Raw genomic sequence first — 16270 nt, forward strand, 5'->3', positions numbered from 1 at the left:
TAATAATCACAAGTAATAATATTATTACATAGTAATAATACTATGAACTACAAGTATTAATATTACAAAGGATATATGCAAATGCAAATATATCAGTAAAACAGCTTCTGAAAACTATATCTTGTTTATGATGATTCTATAATGTGTGAGAAGCTTCCTTAAGTACTAGTAGATACAAACTACATATGCCATAAAGGCAACACAGCAGCTCACTTGGTGGCCTTCAACCAAACCTCTTTATATCTCTTTGGAGTTTAAAAAAAACATTGTTCTGAGTGCCTTGAGGGGTAAGTTTCAGATGTTCTTATTAGAGGCCATTATCCTTTAAAGAATGGATCTATTTCCTACTTACTGCACACAGTCCTTTCTCTTGCTAGGCTTGTTGTATCACTAGCTCTTTCTCTCCTAAATGCAGCACTTGATTGGTATGTTGGTAAACTGGTCAAATATTGTTCACTGACTGCCTCTTACAGTATTTGTAATCAGTTATTCCATAAAGCAGAAATGCCTTTGACTTGCTGCTCTTAATAAAACTGTGGTGTCATCTAACGGAAAAGACAGGAGGAAGCCTCCATGCTCCCCATTCCTGGAGAAGTCTTGCATTACATGCATCACTTTAGGGCAGACAATCTGTACTGTATTCATAAGCATATTTTAAACCACCTCATCTCTCTTTATAGCTGTTGTTCTTAACCCTTTGGAGGAAGGTCAGGGTTAACAAAATGTTTAAACAAAGTAGTAACTCTTTGGGCTCTCCCTATTGTTTAGAACACAAGTTAAACTACTGTTCAGTCTTAAATATTCTCATACATTTATATCTGCACAATGCTGTTAGCCACAAATAATAGTTAATTTCACAGTTTCACTAGCTAACTTGTGTTTGTAATTCTCTAAGAGAGTAATCCTATGGTCCTTCCTATGATCTCAGGAGCCCTCGCAGCTGCTGCGGAAAGAACTACAGCAGCTGCCAAGGTTGCAAATGCAGCCTTGGAGGGAGGGAAAAGGGGGCATTCCGGTAGGCAGAGAGGAGAGGCCAGGATATGAGAAATCCTATGGCCTCTCCAGCCCTGGGCCAGCTCCTAGCAGTGAGCCTTCTCTAGATGTCAGGGCTTAGAGGTCTGAATACAGGAAAAAAATTGTAAATGGAGGATGGAGAGGCAACAATTGTCTCCATCACTTCTCCTGCCCTGCTAGCAGCAGCCCAGCAGGGCATTGGATACTTGGAAACCTCTGAGATTGGAGGCTTCCTTCTAAAGGGAGTATAGTCCTGTGGATTGCGCTCTTAGGGTTTTAAAAGTAATGTTTTATATTGGCCATTATTTCACAATGTATAACCATCAGTTTTCGTAATGATCAAGTGGCTAACCTAAACTTTCTGCCTTGAAGTCTTCTGTGTCTTTCGAACAGGCAAAGGAAAGCTAGAGACAACGTTCTTCATACTCTTCCAGCTTTCAGACTACCTACCTGCATCCTTGCCTGTGCAGGAGGAAAGGACACAGGAGACATTTCCTTTGGTCTCTAGGGGCCATGTGAAATCTTTCTTACAGCCAAACTCACCATACTTTCCCATATGGAAACTGCACTGTTCATCAACATTTTTCTTCTACCATGCTTCCCTGGAGCTTAAAGATGTTTGCAAGCATTCCATAACATCATAGTACTCATCTAATAGCAGGGAAGGAGTAACTATCAGCTGGTTTTAGTATATATGTAACTTGGTTCAATGGTACAAATAGAGCTTAAATCAATATAGTAATTACAGTCATAGGAAATGGAGACAAATGATGCCATCTAGTGATACCTTAAGCTTTCAGTTCTAGAAGGCAGTAAAAGTACTATTAATATCAGTATTCTGATACTGAGCAACATTAATTCATATAAACTACCTTGTTGCAGTCTATGCTAGTTTTTGTAAAGTATTTCATTTTTGTGTGTGACTATCACAAATGAATAAAAATGCTTTAAAGTGTAATCTTCAGATTATTAATATTAATTAGTGAAAACTTAAAACTCTTGGAGACACCAGTGATCTTGCTGAGTTGGTAAAGGAAACATGGCTTTCCTTATATGTAAATAGTTGGGAAACTACTAGGATTTACTCACAACAGAGTGGATCCAAAGTTAGCAATACTAGACCCATTCAACTTAATGGGACTCAAGTTAGTCATGACTTATTTAAGTCCCATTGATTTCTATGGGTCTCCTCTAAGCATGACTAACTCTGGATCAAACCCTGACAGTTTTAATCTGTTTCAGAAATCTCCAGCTACTATTTTCATTCAGAGATTAAAATATTTTGAATGCTCTTTACTAGTTTTGCATACAGATAAGAGTGAGCTCCTATGGTCAAAGTGCTTGCACAGCAGTAGGCAGCACTGGCTGCAGCCCCTTATGCTTCCTTGAATGCTACTCTGGAGAGCCTTCTGGCCATCAGTGTGGTGTTTGAGAGGGCTGCCAGAGGGAAAACCCTAGTATGGATGTAGAACATAATGTGTGGAGTTCTTGATCCCAGTCTGTGTCATCTTTGCTTTTTTAGAGTTAGTGAAGTGGGGTAAATTATAGCCTTTTGGATTACTACCCCAAGAAGTATAATGTTTATGTTGCATCGGATGCTGAGATAATATGAAGGGGTTGAAAATATGCAAGGGAATGAGGGGGAATTGTGTTACCTTGTGCTTCTGGATCCATATGTAAAGCCAAAGTGGAGTATTTAAACTATCTTATCTTTCACTTCCTAAGTTTCTGCATTGAGATATAAGCCCCATTGGGATCCCAGTGGTGGTTCTAGGTGTTAAGACTGTAGCGTAAGCAGAGGAGTCTCAACTCTTCTAGGGAAAGGCCAGGTGGGGAGTGTGCACCGTACTCTAGAAAAAGGCTGGAGGTGGGGGAGTGTACACTGTTGTGCACTATTGACTGAAAGCAGCACAAGCACCTTCAGGCAGCAGCAACCAATACTTCCCCTCACCTCTGGAGCAGTAAAAACCAGGATTGGGGTTTGCCATTTTGGCCCTGCGTAACTAAGGCTCACCTTGGCCAAGCAGCTACCTAACAATCCCTAGTCTTCATCCCAACTTTGGAGCTGGGGAGGTGGTGGATTGCCTTGCAACTCCCCAGACAATCCCTGCCCGTTCTCTGCTTCAAAGCTGGGAGGAAGTGTGGCAGGTGATCATACACACCATAGCATATAAAGAATGGGTGTTCGAGATTGTCTTTTCATGCCTCTGATTTGAGGTGGTGTATTTTGCAGCGAAAAACTGTTCAGTTGTGCAGCCAGGGCAGGAAGCAACTGGTTTTAGGCACATGTAAGAAAGTGAAGGGGAGAAAGTTATGTTAGCATGTGTGTGGCAGTCTTGGATGTGAAGCTTCCCTTTGTGGCTGTAATAATTTCTGTGGGCAGGCTGTGTTTTCCATAGTGCATAAAGATAAATGAGAATTTCATCTACTGTAGTCAGGTCCCTATTTTACAACTGTTTGTGTCACGGTGTTGCTCCGCCATGGATCAGAATACAGCGGTGTTAAGAGATCAAACAGCTATTGGTCAGGACCTTGAGTTTAACATTATAACATAACATATTAGTAGCACAATAGCCTACATCTAGAATCCGCATCTTGAGGTTGAATACATAGTCTATTTTAAAGTTTAGTCCATTCTGCATGGTGGGATAGCTGGCAAATGAGGTAGCAAACTACAACAAAAGGTTACTACAACAGATATTTTAGGTGGCACTTTTGACGATTCAAAGATTTGAAAGTACTATTGCACATTAGGATACAAGAATTACCTTTCTGGCTCAAGATCCATGTAGCACAGTATTTTGTCTTGAGCAGTCTTCCCCAAACTGGTACCCTCCAGAGGTCGGTCATGCTGGCTGGAGCAGATGGGAATTGAAGTGCAAAACATCTGGAGGGTACCAGGTTGGGGAAGGCTAGTCTTGTCCAATAGCCAGACACTACAGGGAGGTTCACAAGAAAGCATGAAAATAAAGCTGCCCCCTGCCCCTACCACCAGGTTCTACTAGTTAGGTTATGAGTTCTTACATCATCCTTCCCCAAACAGGTGTCCTTCAGATGTGTTGGGACCACAACTCCCATCATCCTCATGGTGGCTGTGAATCATTGGTGTTGTAGTCTAACACATCAGGAGAGTTGAGGGTAGGCTGTTTTATATCTATGCTCCATAAAATAATCCCTCATTTTGAGGGGGAAATAATCTTGTCTTAAGCCTGCTGTTGATTTCCCTGGATGTCTCAGTGTTCTAGTGTGAAAGCAAAAAAAGTTTATCTCAACAAAGTTGACAGTTTTAAAAAGGATCCACCCCTCTGACTGTTCTAATCATAAGCCCCAACATCTGAAGCCTTTCCTCTTCCTTAATTTTAGTTGCTTTTTTCTCTAATATAATATTTGAGATGGAATGAATTGTTCAGTGACATACTAAATGTGGCTGCATCATAGATTTATATAATGGCATCATACCTATTTTTAATTTCCTTTAATGAACACTGAATTGTCATTTTTGCAGTAGTAGTGTCTGCAGAGATCTTCCTGTGATCAGGCTAAGATCGTTTTTGGGTGGCTCTACAAAATTTAAAACCTATGACTATTCATTAATCAGGGGCTTCCTTTTGTCCCAGCGTACATCACCTCACATATTAGAGTCTCTACCTTGTAGCTTCATTAGGAGTTTTATAATATCAAATTTGCTGTCTTGAGTGCTTTAGAGATAAGCCAGAAAGATAAGAATCTAAGATAGTCAAGTTTGCAGATGACAGTTGTCACCACAATTAGTTGCTTATTCATAAGTTGAATGGTACTAGTTCCTTTACAGATCGCTTGGGGACACAGATGAAACTAGCTCTCCCTGCCTTATTACTGCCACCTGATCCATCAGCGGACGCCCAATGGCAGTTAAGTTGCCTTAGGAAAATTAAATTATGCTTTCGCACTAACTCCTAGCTACATGCTCATTGATACTCTCATAAGTTATATGGTGTGTTTGAAATTCTAAAACATTAGTGAGACATGATTGTTTAGCAGAAGACATGTTGATTCCTTTCTTGTGCATAAGAACATACAAGGAAATCTGGTGGATCAGACCAAAGATCCATACTGTCCATAATCCTTCCTACAGTTATCAATAAACTTTTTGGGAAGCCTACAAGCATGCATGAAGATTATCCATCCCCCAATATTCCCAACATTGGATGATGTTACTCAGCAGTCAGAGGCATTCTGTTTCTGAAACTGGAGGTTCTATTTAACTGTCAAAGCCAATAGGTGTAGCTAGACCTTCATTCTTCATTAATCTGTCTAACTCCCTTTTAAAGTCAGAGCTAGTGACAGTTGACATATCTTGTGGCAGCAAATTCATAAATTATGCATTGTGTAGAAACGTTAAATTTCCAGAAAATTTGAAGGCATGGAAATAAAGCTTTTTCCCTATTCTGGGGGGAAAACGAGAATACTTGTTTTTAATGCTCTTTACAGATCTAGACTCATTTGGTTACTTTAGGAACAGGAAATGTATTATATATAACTTGGTTTGCTCATAAAAGCATAATTAAAATTAAACATTTAAAAGTGAACTCAGTAAATTTATAGTTACTGTCTAAATAAACTATACTTTTACATTTAATATACCAGACATGATAATTTTATGGCCAAGCCAATACTTAATGCATTCCTATTAGGTTCCTATTTTATGTCTGACCAGGGGGAATCATAGAATCATAGAACAGTAGGGTTGGAAGGGTCCTACAAGACCATCGAGTCCAACCCCCTGCTCAGTGCAGGAATCTAAGTCAGAGCATCCCTAACAGATGGCTATCCAGCCTCATCTTGAATGCCTCCAGTGTGGGAGAGCCCACCACCTCCCTTGGTAACTGGCTCCATTGTCGTATTGCTCTAACAGTCGGGAAGTTTCTCCTGATGTTCAGCCGGAATCTGGCTTCCTGTAACTTGAGCCCATTATTCCATGTCCTGCATTCTGGAATGATCAAGAAGAGATCCTGGCCTTCCTCTCTTGTGACAACCTTTCAAGTACTTGAACAGCGCTATCATACCTCCCCTCAGTCTTCTCAAGGCTAAACATACCCAGTTCTTTCAGTCTTGCTTCATAGGGCTTTGATTCCAGTCCCCTGATCATCTTTGTCGCCCTCCTCTGAACCCTCTCCAGCTTGTCTGCATCCTTCTTCAAGTGTGGTGCCCAGAACTGGACACAGTACTACAGATGAGGTCTAACCAGTGCTGAGTAGAGGGAAACTAGTACTTCCTGGAATTTGGAAGCTATGCTTCTATTAATGCAGCCCCAAATAGCATTTGCCTTTTTTGCAGCCACATCACATTGTTGGCTCATATTCAGCTTGTGATCGACAACAATTCCAAGATCCTTCTCGCTTGTAGTGTTGTTGAGCCACGTATCCCCCATCTTGTAACTGTGCATTTGGTTTCTATTCCCTAAGTGCAGAACTTTGCATTTGTCCCTATTAAATGTCATTCTGTTGTTTTCTGCCCAGCGCTCCAGTCTATCCAGATCACTTTGAATTTTGTTTCTGTCTTCCAAAGTGTTAGCTATCCCGCCCAATTTGGTGTCATCTGCAAATTTGATCAGCATTCCCTGCACCTCCTCTTCCTCCAAGTCATTAATAAAAATGTTGATGAGCACTGGGCCCAGGACTGAGCCCTGCGGTACCCCACTCGTTACCTCTCCCCAGTTTGAGAACATCCCATTGATAAGCACTCTTTGAGTCCGATTCTGTAGCCAACTGTGGATCCACCGGATCGTTGCTTCATCTAGCCCACTTTGAGCTAGTTTGCTCATCAGGATATCATGGGGCACTTTGTCAAAAGCTTTGCTGAAGTCGAGGTATATGATGTGCACAGCATTCCCACAGTCCACAAGGGACGTTACTTGATCAAAAAATGAGATCAGATTCATCTGGCAGGATTTGTTCTTGACAAATCCATGTTGGCTTTGAGTAATCTCTGTATTGTTTTCGAGGTGCTTACAGATGGATTGCTTTCTCATCTGCTCCAGAATTTTCCCAGGGATTGACGTCAGACTTACTGGTCTGTAGTTCCCACATTCCTCCTTTTTACCCTTTTTGAAGATAGGGACAACGTTAGCCCTCCTCCAGTCATCTGGCACTTCCCCCGTCCTCCATGATTTCTCAAAGATAATAGACAGTGGCCCTGAGAGTTCTTCCGCCAGTTCCTAGATTACTCTAGGGTGCAGTTCATCTGGCCCTGGAGATTTGATCTCATTCAAAGTAATTTGGTGTTGACCATATGCCTGTTGATCTCAAGCTGCAATCCTGCCCCTTCAGCCTGCACTTCGCCTTTGCCAAGGGGGTCATAGACCCTCTTTTGGGAGAAGACTGAGCCAAAGTAGGAATTGAGCACCTCTGTCTTTTCTTTGTCATCTGTTATTATTTTGTCATCCTTATTTAATAGCTAAACAACCATTTCTTTCCTCTGCCTTTTACTATGCACGTAGCTGAAGAAAGCCTTTTTGTTGCTTTTATCCTCCCTCGCTAACCTCAGCTCATTCTCAGCTTTAGCCTTCCTGACGCCATGCCTGCAATTCTGTGCTACCTGCCTGTACTCCTCCTTTGTTATTTGGCCTTCTTTCCACTTCCTATATGTGTCCTTTTTTGTTTTCAGGTCATCTCTAAGCTTTTTGTGAAGCCACATTGGCTTCTTCTGTTGTCTTCCACCTGTTTTTTCTTGTTGGAATTGTTTGTAATTGTGCCTTTAGAATTCGAGTAGAATACTTTTTAAAAAATTCCCACCCATCTTGGACTCCTTTTCTTGTTAGAGTCACTTGCCATGCGACCTTGCTTATCATCGTTCTGAGTTATTAAAATCAGCTTTCCTAAAATCCAGGGTATGCGTTTGGCTACACTTGGCTTTTGCTTCCTTTAGAACCATGAACTCAAGTATAACATGGTCGCGTTTCCCCAGAGTTCCTGTATCTGCTACTTTATCCACTAAGTCATCTCTGTTGGTTAGGATTAAGTCAAGGATAACCAATCCTCTAGTTCCTTCCTCTACTTTCTGTAGGAGGAAGTTATCCGCCACACAAGTCAGGAATTTCCTGGAGGGGCTATGTTTTGCAGAATTTGTCTCCCAGCAAATATCGGGGAAATTGAAGTCCCCCATTACTACTACATTATGCTTCCTTGAAACATTGGCTATTTGCTTTTCAAAAGTTTCATCCTTGTCTCCTCCTTGATTGGGTGGCCGGTAGTAGACTCCGACCACCAGGTTCTTTTTATTCTTTGCTCCATTTATTTTGACCCAGATGCTCTCGATGGGGCTACCAAGCTTATCCTCCTGTATTTCTGTGCAGAGATACGTATTTTTCACACATAGTGCAACCCCACCTCCCTTTCTGTTCCTCCTGTTCTTTTTGAACAAGTTATATCTTTCAATTGCTGTATTCCAGTCATGAGAGTCATCCCACCAAGTCTCAGTTGTACCTATCAAGTCATAATTTCCCTCCTGTATTAAGAATTCAAGTTCATTCTGTTTGTTTCTCATACTCTGGGCATTAGTATATAGACATCAAAGACCATGTGCTTCATAGTCTGGCTTTCTTCCTACATGTGTCTGAAGACTATTGGGTGCTATTAGAACTGTTTTCTCCATTGCAGTGCATGAGCCTTGGTCCATTGTTACTCCCAACTTTACATCCCCCTTCCCTGTAGCATTCAGTTTAAAGCCCTCCTGATAAAGTTCTTTATGCTGTGGCCAAACACATTCTTCCCATCCTTTGAGAGGTGCAACCCGTCCTTTGCCAACAGTCCGTCTTCCAGGAAGTATACCCTGTGGTCCTAGAATCCAAATCTCTCTCGTCGACACCACCTTCATAGCCAGTCATTCACCCGGAGTATTTTTTGTTCCCTTTCTATCCCTCTTCTGACTACTGGAAGGATTGATGAGAATACTATCTGGGCCCCAAAGTTCTTGAGTTTCCTTCCCAAAGCTTCAAAGTCTGACGTGATCTCTTCATAGCTCCGCTTGGTGGTATCATTTGTTCCCACATGGATGAGAAGAAAGGGATACCTGTCAGTGGGCTTTATGAGTGCAGACAACCCTTCAGTCATGTTGAACTTCAGCAAATAGTCCCTGAAACATCTGAATCATCCTAGAAGCCAGAAGGCGCAGGAAGAGCTGGAGGCAGACGAAGGTTGGTGTACAGCCTTTGTTCCTGTTTAAGGAATTGGTTGGGGTGGAAGTTAGGACGATCTGGTCTGAAGGAAAAGGTATTTAGCTTGGGAAGACATTCTTACTTATTAAGAATGGTAACCGAGCATATTTAAGAACTTTTAAGCAATATCAGCGTGTTCGTTATTTGAAGTTACATTTTCTTTCCTAGGGTAATTTTGTTCATTTTGAAAGGTTCTCTCTAGTGGTGATGTCAATCCAATGCTTACATCACAGGGACCAAGTTATTGAGTTCTTTGTAGTATAGGGGATTTACTTTGGTGGCAGCAGTTAAAGCTAAGGCAGCATTCCCTAATGGTGAGGTCTAATTGGGAACTTTATTAAAAACTGGAAGTGAAGTTCCAAGCTTCAGAGTTTTGTTCTGTTTTAAAAAGAAAGATAGGTGGGATAACCACACATTGTTCCATTGCAAGTGGTGGCACTGGTGGGATAACATGCAATGCTTTTCTCACATGGGGTTTTAGAACTACATTCATTGACTGCTGAACCATCTAGCCAGAACTAGTCCAGAAACATAAGACGCTGTCTAATAAAACCCAAACTGTCAAGAATGTACATTTTCTTCACATATTATGGTACTCTGACTATTGTCACATGTTTGAGACTGAGCATGATTTGATGCATCCCTAAGGGTGAAATCCTATTGAGTGAGCCTTTGATTATCGTAAGCCCCCAAACCCGGAGGCTTATGATCATCCTATGCAGGGTGGGAGGAGCAGGGGGAAGTGATCTTCACCTTCTCATCCTCCTGCCCTGCATTTTTCGCTAGACAGACTGTTTCGCCAGCCAGTGTGGTTTTTTTCTGCGTCGACTGTGAGCGGGAGGAGCATCAGATCTGACTCCCTTCCAAAGTTGGAGCACTGTCTCTGACCTCTGAGGAGGGACTCTGAACAATCCTATGGCCCCTCAAACCCTGTCTAGGGGCCTTAGGATTGCTCCCTAAATGTCTATCACGAAAAGATAACATTCTATCAGTTTTAATAAGGAATGGAAGAAATAACTTTCCTGGTAATCTTAACAGAAAATTAAAAAAAAATTCCCCCATGACTTCAGCATTTCCAGAAATTTTACATCTTTAGTCTTACATAAGTCTTCCTATGATGTACTTTTTAGAAATCATTGGGGGGGGGGTAAAGACCAGGTTGAAATATATGAATAAAAAGGTAAAAGGTAAAGGTGTCCCCAACCAGTCGTGCCCGACTCTAGGGTGCGATGCTCATCCCCATTTCTAAGCCGAAGAGCTAGCGCTGTCCGAAGACGCTTCCGTGGTCATGTGGCCGGCATGACTGAACACCGAGGTGCACGGAACGCTGTTACCTTTCCCGCCGAGGCAGTACCTATTTATCTACTTGCAATTTCTTGCTTTCGAACTGCTAGGTTGGCAGGAGCTGGGACTGAAGACGGGAGCTCACTCCGTCACGCAGCACTCGGGTCTCGAACTGCTGACCTGCCGACCTTCCAGTCTGCAGTTCAGCGTCTTAACCACTAAGCCACCGTGGCCCTAGAAATATATGAATACCTTGTCTTAAATGTTTTATTCATTCTTCTAAAAGAAAATATTTCATTATCCCAAGTAAATAAACAAATAAATTGTTCATTTTTCCAGTTTTAAAAACAACAACAAAGAAAGCTGGGGGGGGGGGGAGAATGGGGAGAATCTCAAAAAGGAAAGTGTGTTGCCTATAGGGAAAGTTTGCTGCTGCAGTGAAATATAAGAAGTTTTGTGGCTCTGTTTCGAACTAGTACGCAAGTTTATTTTGTTTGATCTTTTATTTACTGGCTGTTTTCCCCACTACAAAATGTTGCTTAGCTTGTTAGAAAAATAGTGGGAAGCCCAAAGTATGCACACACAATTGTCAAGTTGTTTACTAGATCAGTGCATGTCATAATTAAAAAACACTTTTTATTCAAATTTTCACTCTTGCCAAGAAGTTCAGAAGCTGTATTTCTAAGCATATTCCCTTTATACACTTGGTGAAGCCCTCTTTTTCCCCAGCCTAAAAAAGAAATCCTCTCGCTGGTACAAAAGCATCCTAGAAAATATCTGTGCTTCCTCTTACTGGCTTTTCAGAATCTAGTAACTAAATGTTCAGTCTGGGGTATGCCGTATATTCACAAAGATATGGAATATTAGCGAGCTTCAATTTTGATCATGCTTTGGGAATATGACTAAAGGTATCTCGACTATATACACTAAATATACACTAACTAAATATCGAATATACACTAACTAAAGCCTAATAGAGAAGCCATTTTTGAAATGAGATGAAGTGTCAGGTAGTCCCATTTTGCCAACTATAGTATGAGGTTTTAATGGAGCTAGGAGAACCAGTGCTGTGTGCCAGCACTTGTTCTCTTCCATATCTTAAAGGATGAAAATTACTTAGGAAGCCATCTGCTATAAAATCAACATTTATGTCCACTTACCAATAAAAATCTAATCCTTCAAGCATGACTGTGGCTCACTGTGCAGGCTCTCACAATAGTTAAGTTCTGCTCCCAGATGGGCCTCTTAGAGCGTTAGAACATTCCCAGTTCCGATTACTTTGATTCTAGTTCCTAGGAGTACATGAAGTGTCATTGGCAGATGCTGTTCATTTTGCTTAACACATGCTTACAAGTTCCTATTTTCCCATCTTATCCAAACAGACTCTGGGAAGACAATGGTCCTGTCACACCGCTCCAATAACATTTCCATTTGAAATGCCAAATGCATGTAATGGCTCAACACCATTTCAAGCTGGTTTATGAACCTGACTTGTTCCAAACTGGTAATCATAATTTCCCAGTTCAAACAAAACAGAAAACTATGATTAATTCTCCAATGTCCACTCTGCATTTAAGCAGGATAGAAGAAGCTCCTGGCTCATTTATGTTTGGGCTTATTTAGCCAAGATATGATGGTTGAACTGCGCCACTGAGTAGTGGCTAGTTAGACTCTCGAGCAGTGAAAATCCTAGTCAGTGGAGTAAAAGAAGTACTTAAGTATTTATTACAAAAACATCTAGAAGAGCCAGCCCCACCGAGAAACTTTACCAGCACCATGCCAATTTACCTAGCCTCCCTACAGCAAGTCAATCAACTCAGTGGTGGTCCTGACTCCTGAGCACTTGTGACTTCTGCCACTGGTGATTGCCTGTGCACATGTTTGCTGCTTCCTTATGAATCCTGTGTTCATGTTTTGCCCACAGATACAGCATATGACCAATAGAAAAAGCTTGGTCGTATTTCTTAATTGAGGTTGGGAGGAGAGAGGAGAAATTTTCTGGGGAGTTGCTGGGCAGAGGGGTGAGTGGTGTGTGCATATGTGACCCTGAGTCCTGCAGGATTGAATGTCAAGTGATCTTCACTCCTGCCACTTACTGACCTTGTAATGCAGTATTTAAAGGTAGTTGTCACTTAGACAAGGGTGTTCTTGATTTCATGGAATATCTGACATTATTTGACTGTGGTCAATTGACGCTGTTTGACAGATGGATGCCTGTGACGCAGCCCTACTGGTGAATCTGTCAAGTCACTTGCTTGGAAGGAATTATTACTACTTCAGATGAGTGGCAAACTATGTGGCTAGCTTAATGAAGAACTCCCGGGTAAGTAGGCATTAGAACTGGATATATTGCAGCAAATAGCTGTGCATAGAATCTACATGCATTTAAAGGAGTTTGTCCACTGCATGTTCTTGTTCAGCCTTGCAAATAAGTCTACACAAATTACTAGTCTGTCTGCCCATAGTGCTAATTCATAACAAATAAATGGCCTGAGAACATCCTTCCTCTCAGACATGTCACCTACATAGAGCTGTGGTCCAAGAGTCTCTAACACACAAGATTTGGAGAGGAGAGGTACATAAATGAGTTTTGTTCAGTGGTGTGCTTTGGAACTTTTTCTAGAAACTTTTCCACTAGGATATCTTTCTGCAGAAAATTTCTCACTCTTAGGCATGCATTGTTACTCATTGCTTTTTAGGCAAGATAGTAAATGCAAACAAGTAAAATTGGCCACCAGAATGAATTCAATACCAGTCAAATCTAAAATAAAAGTTGTAATTAACTTTTGTGAGTGACTGTTCCTAGGAAGAGCACATTTATACACACAACCCTTAGACATGCGAAAATTGATGTTTGTTTTCAGTGCCTTCATTTTTTTCTTCAAATCAAATGTAAAGGAAGTATGTGCTATTGAATTACCATGTGTTAATATTTAAAAGTATACAAACATTTCCAAGTAACGTTTTGAATTCGCCTGATTCTAACATTTAAACTACATTTAAGAGCACTCTGTTAATTCCCCCCCCCCCGCCCCCATGTCATATATTCTTTTGACTCCTGACATTTGGAGAACTTCTCAGATATTTACATGGCATGTAAAACAAACATGGCATTCTTTGACATAGTTAAATAAACATACTAAATTGCATCTCCATTGATTTAGGGTAATGAAAAATTTTCCAGAAAACCCACATTAAAGTCAGTAGTTGATGATGGGCAAGGATGGGAAATGTTTTGGGGTTCTTTATGGGTCAGAGCAGTTATGAGAAGTTCCTAGCTGTTCTGCTTTACAAGGATTCTGAAGCGCAACACGATGTAACCGAAAGAGTTGTGCATCTGTAGCAGCCTTCTCCAATTACTGCCTTCCAGATGTTTTAGACTATAACCCCCATCCCTAACTTGGCCATGCTGACTTAGGGCCATGGCAAGTTGTAGTTCAAAACATCTGGAGGGCACCAGGTTGGGCAAGGCTGAAGTTACTACTCAAGAGTGGCAGTGACCAAAGTAGCGCTGGAAGTGTCATGCAATACAAGATAATTTATTTGATACACTTATAATCTTGCCCTTTTCAGCTTTTAAATCACAGAAATGAAAATCTTTGGTAAGTCGCTGCTTTAATATTGGAGTTTTCTTTCAGATGGGAATTACACCACAACTACCAAGTTCAGCTTTGAGGAATGTGGCAAAACTAGAGGATAGGATGGCACATTTTCCCATTGTTCACTCCTGTTTTATAAATCTTGCTGTTTTGAGAGAGGCAGTGCTGGTGGTCTGCTTACAGAGTAAACCTGGCTCAGATGACTGTAGGAAAATCATGTTCTAGTGATCTAATGCAAAAGCACCATTCTGGATGTGGTATACACAATAGAAATAAAGAAACCTACTTTAGTTAAACTGGTTTTCATAAAATGTGGGTAGTTGGCATATCTTGATGATAAAGTTTTGGAATGGTTTGGGATGATTGCTCTTGGCAGAGTGGTATGGGCTGAGATGTAAAAATGAACAGGGCAGAAGGATTGTAACTGGTAAATAATTGTTCATGGCTTCCAGGCCATCAGACACACATTTCTTAAAGTTCGAGCCTGTAATGATTGGTGGTTGGGGGAAAGGAAGTGGGGCCAAGGGAAGGGTGCATGGCCATCTGGGAATCTTGGAGGGCCAGATTTAGCCTCTGAGCCCGAGGTTCTGCACCCCTGACTTAAAGGAACTCAAATATTGTTGGCCCCTAGCCCTTCCAGTGAGACTTTACTCTGGGTACCAGCATCCTTGGAGTAGAGGGCCTTTTACACGGTGACACCATTTGTAGTCTCTCTTTCCTAGCTCAGTCATTTAGAAGCTTCTGAAGAATAGCAAAAACATTTAATTCTGGGAGGCTTTTAGAGCAGTGTCAAATGCAATATTAATGTGCTACTTTTTATTTGTGTTTTATGACATGCCTCAGTCAATTATGTTTGGGAAAAGGCAGCATAGAAATGAAACATTTTACCACATAATAGAAGGTAGCAATCTAATGCAAGAAACTAAGCCATGCCACAGATGGGATGGAATGCTTGCTTCTAGGAATTCAGTTTTTTCTTCACAAAATTAAATCAGCCTTAGTTTTGGAAAGGGGGTGGGGGACAATTGTGGCCTGGAATATCAGTGATTGCATGCCTACGTCTATACATACACACGCGCGCGCGCGCGCGCACACACACACACACACACACACAGAGATACTTTAGCCTTCCTGACTGGTTTTCTGAGGAGAAGCATCTTAACTTCAATAGGAAAGCTAATATTTGGAATGCAAATATGCAAGCCATTTCAAGTACTAGAAGATTTGGAAAACCATAGAATAGTAGGGTTGGAAGGGTCCTACAAGACCATCAAGTCCAACCCCCTGCTCAGTGCAGGAATCCAAGTCAGAGCATCCCTGGCAGATGGCTGTCCAGCCTCATCTTGAATGCCTCCAGTGTGGGAGAGCCCACCACCTCCCTAGATAATTGGTTCCATTGTCATATTGCTCTAACAGTCAGGAAGTTTTTCCTGATGTTCAGCTGGAATCTGGCTTCCTGTAAATTGAGCCCATTATTCCGTGTTCTGCACTCTGGGATGATCGAGAAGAGATCTTGGTCTTCCTCTCTGTGACAGCCTTTCAAGTACTTGAACAGCGCTATGGGACATGGTGACATCTGATTCAAAACATGGGTCATGTTTTCTTCATAAGAGCAGCCAGAACTCCAGGGAGTAAGCCAAGCATCACATACATTGGAACAAAAGGGTGTTGGACTTGCTCCTTCACATGCCTAAACCATTTTCAGACTGAAGAGGAGGAATTTCCACCTATGCTTTCAGGATGTCAGGTGTATTTTTATTATATATTTATTTATACATAATAGGGTCTTGGTATTCAATGAGCCTTGGTTATTTAAAGACATCCTTCCATTAGGAGGAAAACTTGAGTAATCCAGTTGAGTAATGGTCTATTTAGAGCTGTGTTCCCTATCTGCATGAAATAACTTTGTGTAATATAACTGCCATGTTTCAGTAAGAATGATGTAAATGGCACCAACTGAAGGTAAGATTGTATAACGAATTTATACAATGAAATTGATTAATGTTTACCAGGCAATGTTTACCAATTCTATGTACCTAATCAGTAGTGGAGGTCGCGGTAGACATTGATCAATGCTTAGAATACTTCCCATTTTTCTGTTTCTTTAGTTGAACTTTACTGAAACACTAGTTTTGTTAATAGCTGCTTAAATGCACATGAATGCTGATAGAACACCGTT

The 16270-nt window shown here is 41.2% G+C and overlaps 1 protein-coding gene across 7 annotated transcripts in view; it reads left to right on the forward strand.

Annotated features, from left to right (window-relative positions):
* Positions 1-16270, forward strand: part of ATP2B1 (ATPase plasma membrane Ca2+ transporting 1) — an 89682-nt gene that overhangs the window by 14611 nt on the left and 58801 nt on the right. For 6 of the 7 annotated variants that reach the window (XM_084810302.1, XM_084810300.1, XM_084810306.1 and 3 more), the window contains one exon: positions 12699-12815. The exons of the other annotated variant lie outside the window; for it this stretch is intronic. The gene's annotated coding sequence lies outside the window, so the exon portion shown is untranslated. The remainder of the gene's footprint in view (positions 1-12698; positions 12816-16270) is intronic. 7 annotated transcript variants of the gene reach the window in all.

The sequence above is a fragment of the Heloderma suspectum genome, chromosome 7 (assembly GCF_057233095.1).
Source record: "Heloderma suspectum isolate Gila_16-S chromosome 7, 16-S_ref, whole genome shotgun sequence".
Classification (NCBI taxonomy): domain Eukaryota; kingdom Metazoa; phylum Chordata; class Lepidosauria; order Squamata; family Helodermatidae; genus Heloderma; species Heloderma suspectum.